Consider the following 12,600-nt stretch of genomic DNA (forward strand, 5'->3'; position numbering starts at 1 on the left):
CGACACTGAGGGTTGCGATCCGTTGCCGGACACGAAAAAAGACAAAAAAAAAAAAACTGATTGAACCTCAATTTTTCACAATCTCTAGATGCAGGCATTCTTTTGTCTTTTCCTGCTGCCATACAGATTTGTATGTATTACCACCTATGTTCCCACAATTACAATTTAAGCTCAAAACCAATAAAGTTTTATTGGACCACAGCCACACCATTTCGGTTCCGTATTATCTTTGGCTGCTTTTGCACTACAATGGCACCATGACTTTTGCTTCCCTGCAGAACAGATAAACTCACACCGCCCCACCCCACCCACATGCGTGGTAGCATAACCCCCCACCTTCCACAGCTGGAGGGCCATCTCCCCATAACCTACATACTCTCTCAAACTGTTCTTTGATGATCGTAAATGGTATGGTTTTAATAAATGGATGATCACAGAAAACAAATTTTAGAGTAATTCTCCTGTTTAGATACATCCAATGATTAAATTATACCCAGTCTATTCAGAATAGTTGGCTACATTCTGTCCTTTGACAGCTGCTCACTCTTGATCGTATATATGGCAATGACTTGACTAAACTAAACTAATCACGACTTCATGTGCATGATTTTCCTGAGGAATAAGCCCTTCTGCATAAATAAATTTCCTGGGTAACTGAGGCTAGTTCCTAAGCAGAAACACATTTTAACAACTTGGATGGTAAAACAGAAATTTAAAAACTTAAAAATAAATCCAAATTAAAAGAAAGAAAGAGAGAAAGAAGGAATAGATATTATAGCTGTTCCTGCATTAAGTACAATATCCATTTCTTCTGGAATGATTTTGAGTCATTACTAGGAACATCAATTACTGCAGTGTGTTAGGTAATGATGTTCTCAGGAGCTACGGAAATTCGCTGGGTCCCTGCCTCACACCAACTGGCCTGTTCAGACTGTTATAACTGTTAATTATGCATCTCCTTTGTATGGTTCTTTGTCTTCCTCCTCCATTCCTGCCTATAGCCATTTCTCTGTCCACAGTCACCAATCCACCCAACATACCCTCTATTTACTACTGCTGATTAGCTGTGGGCTGGAAAAACAAATAAAACTGAGTCTTGTTAGATTCATTTGTAAACGAAGGGTACTCATTTTAGGTATTAGGCCTTTAGGGAATGCCTGTTATACTCTCCTACCATACAGTCCTTGAGGGCTGGAAGCCCTGCCTTATTATTAGCCCAGTGCCTGGCACATAGCAGCCACTTCACACATGTGTTCATTCAATGAATGCATCAGCTTTGTGATCCCAGGCCCACCTGTTGGAGGCCTTGTCTGCTTACTTTTGGGAATACAGCCATATTCTGGATGGTGGAGGGTACGCCAAATAAGACCATTAAGTAGGTGGACTGACTCTTACTCAAGTAACCAGAGTGTTCCATCCTCAAACAATGTGGGACCAAAGAGTGTACAGAGGAGCTCTGTTTTCCCGTCACCCTCAAGGGTGAGCAAGAGCCTCTGATTTGGGAAAGAATCCAGCCACAGGTGCACCTGGCAGCTCCAGACACTAAGTGTTAAACTAAAGGGCATGTTCCAACCTACACTTTTGATTTTCCAAATGTCCCAATTGAAACCAAGCAAGACCTACTGCTATAAAAAGACTGCTTGCCCCCAGGTCTCCCAAAGTGACAGAAGTAGTTTTCCGATGAGGATTTGTTCCTAAAATTAGCCAATTGAAAATCAGAGAAATACGGGAAATAACCCACCATGAAACAAATTGTATACATTCTGTTCACCCTGCCCCTGAAGAACAACAGCAGCAAATATAGACCCCCTTTCCTTTTCTATTTCTATTTTGAACTCCAGTGCGTGGGGTTGAGCAGCAGCTCTTTGCCAGGGACCCTCCTCCCTACATGAGTTCTCGCTTCTAAGGAGCTGGGAAGAATTGGTTGCTGAAGCCTCTGGGGCAGGCCCAGGAGGAGGCTGCTGGGTACCATTCCTAGTCAGCCAGCTCGTGCCCTCAGAGCAGCAGCTTCCTCCTTCCCCCCCTTCCTGCCTCCTTCATCCCATCCCCTTGCCTGCTTGCTCTCTAAAGTCTCCTGTCTTCATTCAAGTCAAAGAGACATTCACGGAGAGCCACTAAATGCAAGGAACTGTGTAGAGGGCTCACACAAGAGGGATGATGAGGACAATAATGTGTGTGTGTGCTGCCCTGTTCAGGCCCTGCTATTCCTCTCCCCCATCTCCCAACCTGGTAAGATGAGATTTATCTGCTTTTTTTCTATGAAACTAAACTGCAAGTCCCATTTTGTTTAGCACCATAGACCGTATCTGGCATGAGTATGTGCTCAAATCAATAGTTCCTGGGTGAATGAATACATAAGTCATACAGACATACCCACGCTAATGCTAACACATAGGTGACTAATGAATAGCACAACAAAGGGGCAAATAGTACCAAAATAAAACAAAACACCAAAACAGAAAACAAAACCCAACAACAAAACAACCACCCAGAAGTGAGATAAATAGACTTTTTCATGGCAAAGATTTCTGAAGGTAGTGGGATCTGAGCTGCTTAGACAAATGCAAGGGGGACAGGTGGGCCTGGCAGGAAAGGGGTGGCACTGTTTGGAGGACTGGATGTCCAGGGCTGCATGCGTGTCTGTGCACACATGCAGACTTTGGTGGGAAGGGGGTGGTGGTGGTGATTGGAAATGAAGCTTTAAAGATAGAAGGTTATATTTTAGAAAACCTTTGAGTTTCATAATGAGTTGGGATTTCACCCCGGAGGTACTGGTAAGTTACTAAAGTTTCTGAGGAAAGTTGTGAGGGGATCACATCCATGCTATAGCAATGCCACTTTCACAGTGACAGGCAAGACAGAGGAAAGGGCTGAGTCCAGAGCCTGATGGACGAGCCCAGGGAGGCCCAGAAGCAACAGGCCTGAGTCCCATTTTGGTGATACTGGGTTTTCTGTTCCTCTAAGTGGCTAACAGTTTTCCAAGTAAAGATAGAAATAATCATTTTGTAATTTTAATTTTAGGAACCTACAATGTATTTTTTGGGTAAGGGTTTTATAGCATTAGAGAGTTAGCTCCTCCATATGTTAGTAATCCATGTCAAAGTAATGATACTTCCCATCTGACAGAAGACTGCACTGAGGCCCAGAAAGGCAAAGGAACTAAGCTTTGGGGGTAAGCAGGTCATACAAGAAACAATTCACAAACTCAGCAGTCCCAGAGCTCCGTAGAGCTAGCAATCCTGATGATAAGATGTAGTATCAGAAAGGGTCAGAATGATGATCTGAGCTCTGTGTGGGGGAAGTGTGGGGTAAGTCTAAGGAGATCAGCTAGTCTTCCTTCCTAGAGTTTCAGAAGTCAAAACTAAGACTGAAATTAGTGCTTATAGAAAAAATTAAAAAACTGCTCTGGTCCAGAAAATTGTCCCCAGATCCCTGTACAACACATGTGCTTGATTATACCTGACCACAAGTGTGCCCTTCCACTAACCCAGATAGATAGACACAAAACATTCAGTGAAGGAGAGAGTCTGGGGTCCCATGAACCCTGGAACTGGGTCAGCCTTGCTCTATGGACAGGGGTCTAAGGCATGACTCTCACATAAAACACAGAAGTTCTGTTTTGAATGTATTAGAGCCCCCAAACTCCACTGTTCTCAATCCAGTGAGTGTGCCAAGGATCCCTCATCCTCTCAGACTGCCAACAAGTCCTCCTTCATCTGCTTTCATGAGTCAAGATTCTACACTGACATTAGAGAGTAGTTCAGCCAGATCTAAAACCAAATCCTTAGAAGCACTTCATTTTCACATCCACATGTGCATTCGGGAACAGCACACAAGCAGATCTTTGGACTGGAGAGCTTAAAGCAGCATTAACAAAAGGCAATGAACCCAGCCCTTAAGGCCCGTATGAAATATCTGTATACAGACCAGTTTAACAGACTCAGAATCAGGTGCAATTATTTTCTCTTGGCTTGGCAATAAGGATCATCCAAATACTTAAAAAACAAAACAAAGCAAAAATTGAAAGATTAAACTTTCTGAGTCCCTACAAGTAGGAACTATATAGTTGAAGTTCAATTTCATCACCTCCTTAGCAGATGTCATGAACATCAGCAAGGTAGTAGAAACTCTTAAACAGGAGGCTTTTTGGCTTAAGTCAAAATTTGTTCCAAGCGAATATGTAAAATTTTAATAAATCTAGTATTATGCTGAACTGTTGTTGGGAGGGATGGTCTGGTATCCTCTTGAACTTGCCCTAAATATTGAATTCCCACCTAAACTACTTTATGATAGTTAAATAACTCAGTTTACTCTTAAAAAATTACTTAAATTGTCCACTGAGAGTAACATCTTTTCTCATACTTCTATCATAACTCTCAATTGAAATTCACCCTAATGAGTATAACATTAACCTTCTATGATTTAAATCATACTGTCTTAAGAATATGGTATTGGCCTCTTTCAGGTCTTCTCACATTTCATAGTGATAGACTTAAAATATAAAAGTATTCATATGCTAGTCCTACAACTTCAAAGATGAATAAATGGTCCATGCCCTAGAAGCTTTAGAAATAAATATGGTCAAGAAGAAAATGAATTTATCTGAGCTATAATTAAATTTGTGTAAGGATCTAAAAGGATTGTAATTTTTTTTTTTTTTTTTTTTTGTGGCTGGTCAGTGCAGGAATCCAAACCTTGGTGTTGTGAAGCTGGGCTCTAACCACCTCAGCTAACTGGCCAGCCACGATTGTAAATATTATGCCCACTTTTAGGTGAGTTTCAGAACAACAAAGAATGAACTAAAAATCACTATGTTTGAAATAATTCATAAAAAAAATAAAATGAGTCACTAAACTTTTCAGAAGGTAAGGGTGTGGTACAAAGTCTAACAGAGGAAAGGTGCCTTATCTTCTGCATTACACCCTGCCAGCCCAGGAAGATGTCCAGACAGGCAGAGTGAGCTGGCCTGTTTTATAAGATATTTATGAACAAGTCTACATTACTCCGCCCTCTACAAGAGGGTCTATCTTCCTCTGCATGCCTATTGTCTGTAATATTCGACCTTCAACAAAAAACTTTTAGTAAAAAAAGAAAAGTAAAATATTTTGTACCTCCAAACCAAACCTTACATGTATTAAAGTTCACTGAGGAAACCAGGAAGTGGTAAGCCAAATTTTCCTACTTGCCTCATAACCTGCCACCTTGTTACAAAACCCATTCATGCACAAACTCAAACTCCTACTAATGATCTTCATTTCAGAAAAATGTTTGGGATTTGGACAGCTTATGGAGACTAACAGTTTCTCCACTTACTACAACTATTTTGTTAAAAATGGCTGTTTTGCCACCTTTTGGCTTTACAGATCTATTTTAAAAGATATACACCTACAAATAGTGTGACATAATACATGTCATAAATGTTGAAGATCAATAGAAGCTACCACTTGTTTAGTAACATGTTCTACTTTTGCCTTTTATGGGTGTGGTTTATTATATGTTGCAACAATGAGAAAAATTGAGACAACTTTAAAAAAAGACCACGCATAAGATTAACTGGTAAAAAAAAAATCACTATCTGAATCAGAGTTTTAGAGGTGGAAGGAACATTAAAGACTACCTAACAGATTTTATCAAATTCTCCTGTTTTACAGATGCAGAAATCAAGGTCCTTTGACATTTTATCTAACACTTATGTTTTAGACAAAATATGCAGTACTGTCTACAGGAATGAGATGGGCACCAACATTGACTGAATGCCTGTTAAGCTTGAGGACTTACAAAGCAGCTCATTTTCATTTTTACAACAACCCAGCACAGCAGCTTTTATTATTCTCCACTGCAGAGATGGAAAGAGTAAGGCTCAGAGGTTTTGGGTAATATTCCTAAGGTCACATAGTCACATGGAGTGAGGCAGCAGTGCAGCTGGGATTAGAAACCAGCTCTGCTTGCCATCATAGACCACACTTTTGAACACTGCACGTGGCTTCTTTTTTTTTACCCAAGAAAGGGAGGGGAGGAATGACCAAACAGGAAACATGAATTCTATTTCCTACTTCCTCACATGCACTTGAGGGGCCTGATAAGTTGCTTCAATTTAGCTTTAGTGTCTTCCTCTCTAAAGTGAGAGAGGTAGACCAGACCTCTAATCTTTGTGACTTTAAAATTAAGAAATGGACTCTAAGCAGACTTCCTTCCACTAGCTCCTAGGAGCCTATAATACCCATTCTTTAAAAACAAACATGCAAAAACAAACAAAAACAATAAAACTATCCGTTTTACTTCTGCCACCTGTCTCTGTAATGGAGCATGAGACCCACTGGTTATCTCACACACTCGGGCTCTCAAAAACACAGCCTTTCAGAAAGAGACTGTGAGGACTAGCTGGTCTCTTCCAAACTCTGGTCTAACCTATTTTACAGTTGAGGAAAGAAATTAAGGTCAAGGAGTCAGTGGGTCTTCCACAAAATGTTTAGAGAGGTAGCTAACTTGCTTTCTAGGTCTAATGGATGGTTCCTACTGCCATCTGTTTAATAGTTGCTATGCTACTATCTCCCTGCATTAACTCCTCCTTGCAGGAAGTATGTAATCCAGCAAAAAAATCTTCATAAAGGCAACAATAAGTTACTGATCACAGCTATCTAATGAATACTTATCAATGAGAATGATACTCTCATAGTTTTTGAAACCCTTTGTAATCATGTGCACGAATCCATTTGACACTGAAGTCCCTTCTGGCCTCTGTCAGGGTAGGTTCCAAGATGGACATCTTGCTTGACTGTTGCCACAGGGAGGGGCACGTTAAATGTTGGGTGGGGCCCTGACATTGACTTTTACTGACCATTACTGAATGTCTATTTTCCGTCAGGCACTAGGCTGCAAGCTAGACATGCCTCATCCTGTTTGGTCCTCACATCTACTCTATCTTGTAGGTATAAACCCCCACTTTCTCACCCCCCTTTTAGAGATGAAGAAACTGAAGCATGGAGAGATTTTCCTAAGTTCACACTTTCAGGAAGCAGTAGAGACGGGATACCTCCCCAAAACTGCTCTCCCTGGAAAGCCTGCTTTTAACTACTCATTACAACCATTAATTTTTGTCTAATAACTAGAAAACAAAAGGGGAAGGGATGTTGATGTTTCCACCAGTGATCTTGGGTTACTTACAGTTTGGCTATCTTGCCCACACATGGTTATGCAGAGATGGTGCTATCAAGTGGGCTGCATGCAGCGGCATTCATAGGCCACAGGCCTGAGAATAAGCATCTGGATTCCAAGGAGGTACCCTGGCTGCACACCAGCCAACATTTAGAAGACTGATCCTGCCCTAACCTAGGAGACAGAAGCCTCAGCCAGGAGATTCACCTTAAGATTGAATTCCTAAAATCTGCTTCTGCTGGGAAACACTTCCTGTGGGGTCAAGCACCAGGATGCTGCTTTTTCTGAGACAAAGCCCACCCATGCTAGGCAGAGATCAACAAGGAAAGGTTCCCACCTGAGGGTATTGAGAATGGCACCTGGCCCCACATTGTACCATGTGTAGACATGCAGCCACTGTGACATCACTGAGGCAAGAGATTGGCTTTTTTACGGACTAAAAGCAAAAGTGCCTGGGGGGATCTGAAAGAATAGCTAGGGAAGAGAAAGAGAAAACCAGTTATTACAACTGTATTGAGCTTCAAGAAGGGGAGCCATTTGGCTTTCAGGTCTCTGCTGATCCCACTTATCCAAGACATTGTATGTGGCAATCCAAAAGCAGAGCTTAGGGAGGAAGCTGGGACTATGGAAACCAGGCTGTAGTGTGCTCTACAAAAACACAGCCCCACCTATGGGGCAAGGGGCTCTCTGTCATCCACTTGAGGGCTTTGGAGATAGATGGGAGGCTCGTGATAAACGGAATTAAGACTGGGCTTGGAGTTAAGAGGCCAGAGCTGTATTCCCAGGCCTGCTGCTCCCTAACCTCATGTTCTCAGGCAAGGCAATTACCTTCCCTGGGCTTGTCTGCTCATAAAACAAGGGGGAATATCAAGTTGATTGCTAAGGTCCCCTGCAGGGCTGAGATTCTTTGTTAATTTCTTGGATTTTATATTTTTACCAATAGCTTCCTTTAACTTCCTTTCTATGTTCTTAGCTAATATTAAAACCCCACTAGTAACTGTCTCTCTTAGCAATTTTCTTGAGCATGTACAGTTCTTTCAATCAAGGATGGCATGTAATTACCATTCCCTTTTGCTCATTCATTTAATTTTTTCAGAGTGGAAAGAGCACTAACAAAATACATCAAATATTATAAAATGGTAAATGAGACAAGTCTTAAAAACTCAAAGTTAGATATGGCCATTTTTCAATCTTTAAGTATTTGCAAATCCAGGATCTATTCTGAGTTTTACAACCTGGCAAGATACTAGTTTGAAAATGAGTCTTAGACAGGTTAACTGACTTGCTCAAAGTCACAAAGCAAGTTAGTGTCAAAGCCCAAATCTCTGTAGAGATGCCCAGTAGTTCTTCCACTAAATCATTATCTTCCTGACCAACCTGTCTTTCTAGATGCTCTGCTACTATTTCTTGCTTTAGAAACACACACTTTACATACCAGAGTGAAGACTTACTGCAACAGGACTGTGGCCAGAACTGAACTTACCTCACTAGGCTCACCTTGCAACAGTAAGAAATCAATCTCACCCAAAGGCATTCCATCCCCATTGAACCTGAATAGAAGATATTCAAGTCTCAGGTGGCACAGAAAATCCAGAGTTTAAGCACCAAGTCTCTACACACCAGATAGGCTATGTTTTGGAGAAGACTACGAAAAGAAAAAGTTTTCCTGGTATTTCAGTTGTATTGGGACGAATTATTGAATTAGGTGGGACATAAAACCGTAGCCTTTTCACCTTCACAGTTGACAGCCAGGAATAATCTGGCCATTTGTCCCTGGAAATCCATTTCAGTTGTATTGGGACGAATTATTGAATTAGGTGGGACATAAAACGGTAGCCTTTTCACCTTCACAGTTGACAGCCAGGAATAATCTGGCCATTTGTCCCTGGAAATCTGCTTCCAAAGAGGAAAGCAAATGACTTTAAAAAATGCAAGAACGGAACTAGAGGTGGCATTGTATTAGCCTCCTTTTCCCCCCGAAAAGTTCAATACTTAGATGTCACCCCTCCATTTCTACTTCAGATTGCTACTTTCTATGCTATCAGGGTGTGTGTGTGTTTAAGTATTTCTATATTTGGTAATCTGGATATGTAACCCCCTTTTCTCACATATGCCCTAACGAAAGACAGCACCTGACACCCTCTCAAAATGAAACCCATGTGAAGACCTTTCCTCTGATTAGAAATAAGATTTACCCACATACTGCTATCAAATTTTCTATCACTGTAATCCCAAATGATAAACAAAGCAGACAGAAACCTGCTGGCAGGTTATTTATAAGACAAGGTACAGGTAGGACAAATGCAAAGTATTTAAAGGAAACAGATCTATAGGGAAAACAGTAGCTTATTTGGTGCTTTTCTAGTGTGCTGGGTTAATGGTAAACATGCAAAGAAAAAGGCCTAAAACTTGGCCAGGTCTCTTTAAGACTGGGAATAAAATGTTCCCTATTGAACTTTTTTTTTTTTTGACAGCTGGCTGGTACAGGGATCTGAACCCTTGACATTCGTATTATCAGCACTACTTCTACCAAGTAAGGTAACTGGCCAGCCCACTGCTGGCCTTTTAAGAGCTCCCTGAAACTTCAGCACCTCAGACTCCGCACTGTCCAGAAGCTCTTCTGTAACTGACTTTTATTGCTTTAATTAACCTAGGCTAGGTAGGACACATTTATTCCTTCTCTGTAATGTTACTGTTGCCCGCTAGCAGCAGCTCTTTACCTCTTACATTTGATTCCTGTTGTCCACAATTAGCACCTTATTATATGCTGCCCTCTCTTCTAATTACCACATGTCTCAATTGAGCACTTTATTTTATTATCTTGTTCATGCACTAGTTCAAGGTCCTAGGCTACCCAACTATAATAAATCCTAAACTCATTTTAGGTAGGTGCTGTGTTTGGGGTTTCTTATCTCTTTAGACCCTTGAGAACACTAGGGACTCACAGGCACACAAACACTGACTGTTTGGAAATCTTCTAGATGTCTATTCTGGGACGACAGCACATGATTGGAATCTGGGTCTCCATGCATGCCTAATCAACCACGCGTGCCAGGTCCATAGGTCTTCTTTGCTTTTGAGGGATCCCTCCTTAGCTACTTGGAGTTAAGCTCTACTCTACCTGTATATAACATTTTCCCTTATCTAAAAGGGTGAGCTGAAACACAGATGGGAACTTCCCATCAGCACTACATTCCATGTTCCTCTAAAAAAGGGATTCAAGGGATGTAAGTTTATGCTTGAACAGACTCCTTGCTTTTGGAATTAAAACTAACTATAGTTTATAGGGCAGTTACCAATTCCTTAACATGGGCCTCCTTCACCAAATGCTCTGGTGAATGAAATGGAGCCTATGGGGAGACTGTATAACAAGACAATTAGGAGTGCAAGCATAAGAGCTAGGATGCCTAGTCTCAAATCCTGCATCTGTCACTTACTAGTTATGTGACCTGTGACCAAGGTCAAAGCACTTAACCTCTCTGTGGTTCAATTTCCCAATCTGTAAAATAGGGACAATAATACCTGTCTCAAAGGGCTCTTGGGAAGACTGAATCAGTTAATCTTTATAAAGTGCTTAGAACAATGCTTGGCACATAATAAACACTATGTAACTTAGTCTTAAAGAAAATTAATACAGGCTTTTAGAATAGACAGACCTTACAAAATAGCATGCTTCCAAAAGAATCTGACAGTGATGGAAAAACAAGCTAGTTTAATACAATAATGTACCATCCTTGGTTTCTTAATTTTTCTGGCTTTGATATGTTCTTTTAATTGCTTCAATAAACTAAAAAAGAACTCTGAATTTATGGATTTTAAAGACATCAAATGCACTATCACAACAAAAGTGATAAAAATGTTCTGGCAGCATTTAATTAGAATGACTAGTGAAGGTGTCATTGTTTTAGTAGAGAATTTGCTTTTATTGTTATTTTTTGGTGGCTGGCCAGTATGGGGATTTGAATCCATGACCTTGTTATTATCAGCACCACACTCCCCCAAGTGAGCTAACTGGCCCGCCCTAGTAGAGAATTTAAAACAAACTTTCTACTGTTTACACCTTTCATACTTATTTAGCTTAGTGTATCAGTCATCATTCACAGCATTATTTAATAAATAACTGCTGACCCTTCTCCAGTGAGGAACATTTTGTCAATTGTCAGGGGAACAGTTCATATGTTCTATATTTTTAAAGACATTGAAAGATCTTTAAATAAAGATGACTCCGTGGTATCCAAATTCAGACTTTTCTTCCTGTGTCTTTTCTGACCTGTCAGTTTGCTAACACATTTTAAATTCTCAGTTCCTTTAGATATCCTGGCTACTAAATTGCACTTCTGGGATCTCTCTTTTCTGAGCAATCTCTAGTACAAAATACCATTTCTAACATCAGCAATCCCTTGTAAATCATCACACAGAGTTCCTACTTGTAGAATCCAGCCGCTCAAACGTACACAAAGGTGTCTATGTCACAACAGACGCGGCACCTGTGCCCTCATTTAGGAGGAAACACTTCAGGCTTCACCTCTCCCAGTTTCCCTGGAGGGCAAAGCCCAACCCTGAATGATGTCTTCCTTTTATGTGCACCTGTAGAGAACTATGTAGAGACATAAGAAACAACTAATGTCCAGTCTACTAAGAAGTGATCATCTATTTTGGGGCTCTGCACTTTAGTGCTTAAGAATGTGGGCAAGCACTTCCTCTCTGTATCCTTCTCAGACTCACCTTCCAATCCTACTGTACCCTTGATGCCCCCATCATAGCTCTAACCACCACGTTCTGTGGTTATGTTGGCCCTGGAGGCTTCACCTCTGCCTGAGGAGCTTCTCTGGGCAGAATTTGTGTTTCACTTGTCTTAGTGTTCCAAAGCTAGCACAAAGCCCATCCATAGTAGGCTCCCAATAATTATCTGTGAAATTTGTAGCCAATTATCTGTATTTGAAGCCATTATCTGAGAAACACCAACCATTTCTCTGATGATCAAGCAGTCAAGGGTTACTTTCACTTTTGAGAACGGGGAGGTTCACCAAAAATGGGATATCGGGAAAGGCATCAGATGCCCTCCTTGCTTCAACCAGTTTGGGTTAACTTTCCCTCATTTATCTGCTAGGTTCCTTTAAAGCTTGTACCATACCCTGTCTGCCCCGCCTTAATAATGGGCTCCTTCGATGACCCCAGCTTCACCTTGCAGGTATCCTCTCTGGATATCCAAGTACCATACTTTTAGTCGGCCACCGCGCGGGGCTGGCTCTTTTTCGGAAAACTGTCCATAGCTCCCAGCAATCACTCCATCAAGTCGGGGCTTTCAGTCTCCGCTGGGAAGAGCTGGGGATGCCCAGGTAGTGCGCACCTCGCTAGTACAAAATGTTGCAGCGACCACCCGACACAAGGAGACCCTGCAAGGTGCTGGGTCAGCGTTCGGTCAGGGGGAGGGGGAGGGGGAGG

At 41.4% G+C, this 12,600-nt stretch overlaps 1 protein-coding gene across 2 annotated transcripts in view; it reads right to left on the reverse strand.

The window, feature by feature from the left end:
* The window catches only part of ZDHHC3 (zinc finger, DHHC-type containing 3), a 55,588-nt gene that overhangs the window by 42,042 nt on the left and 946 nt on the right, over nt 1-12,600 (reverse strand). The gene's annotated exons all lie outside the window — the stretch shown is intronic.

The sequence above is a fragment of the Galeopterus variegatus genome, unplaced genomic scaffold (assembly GCF_000696425.1).
Source record: "Galeopterus variegatus unplaced genomic scaffold, G_variegatus-3.0.2 Scaffold307, whole genome shotgun sequence".
Taxonomy (NCBI): Eukaryota; Metazoa; Chordata; class Mammalia; order Dermoptera; family Cynocephalidae; genus Galeopterus; species Galeopterus variegatus.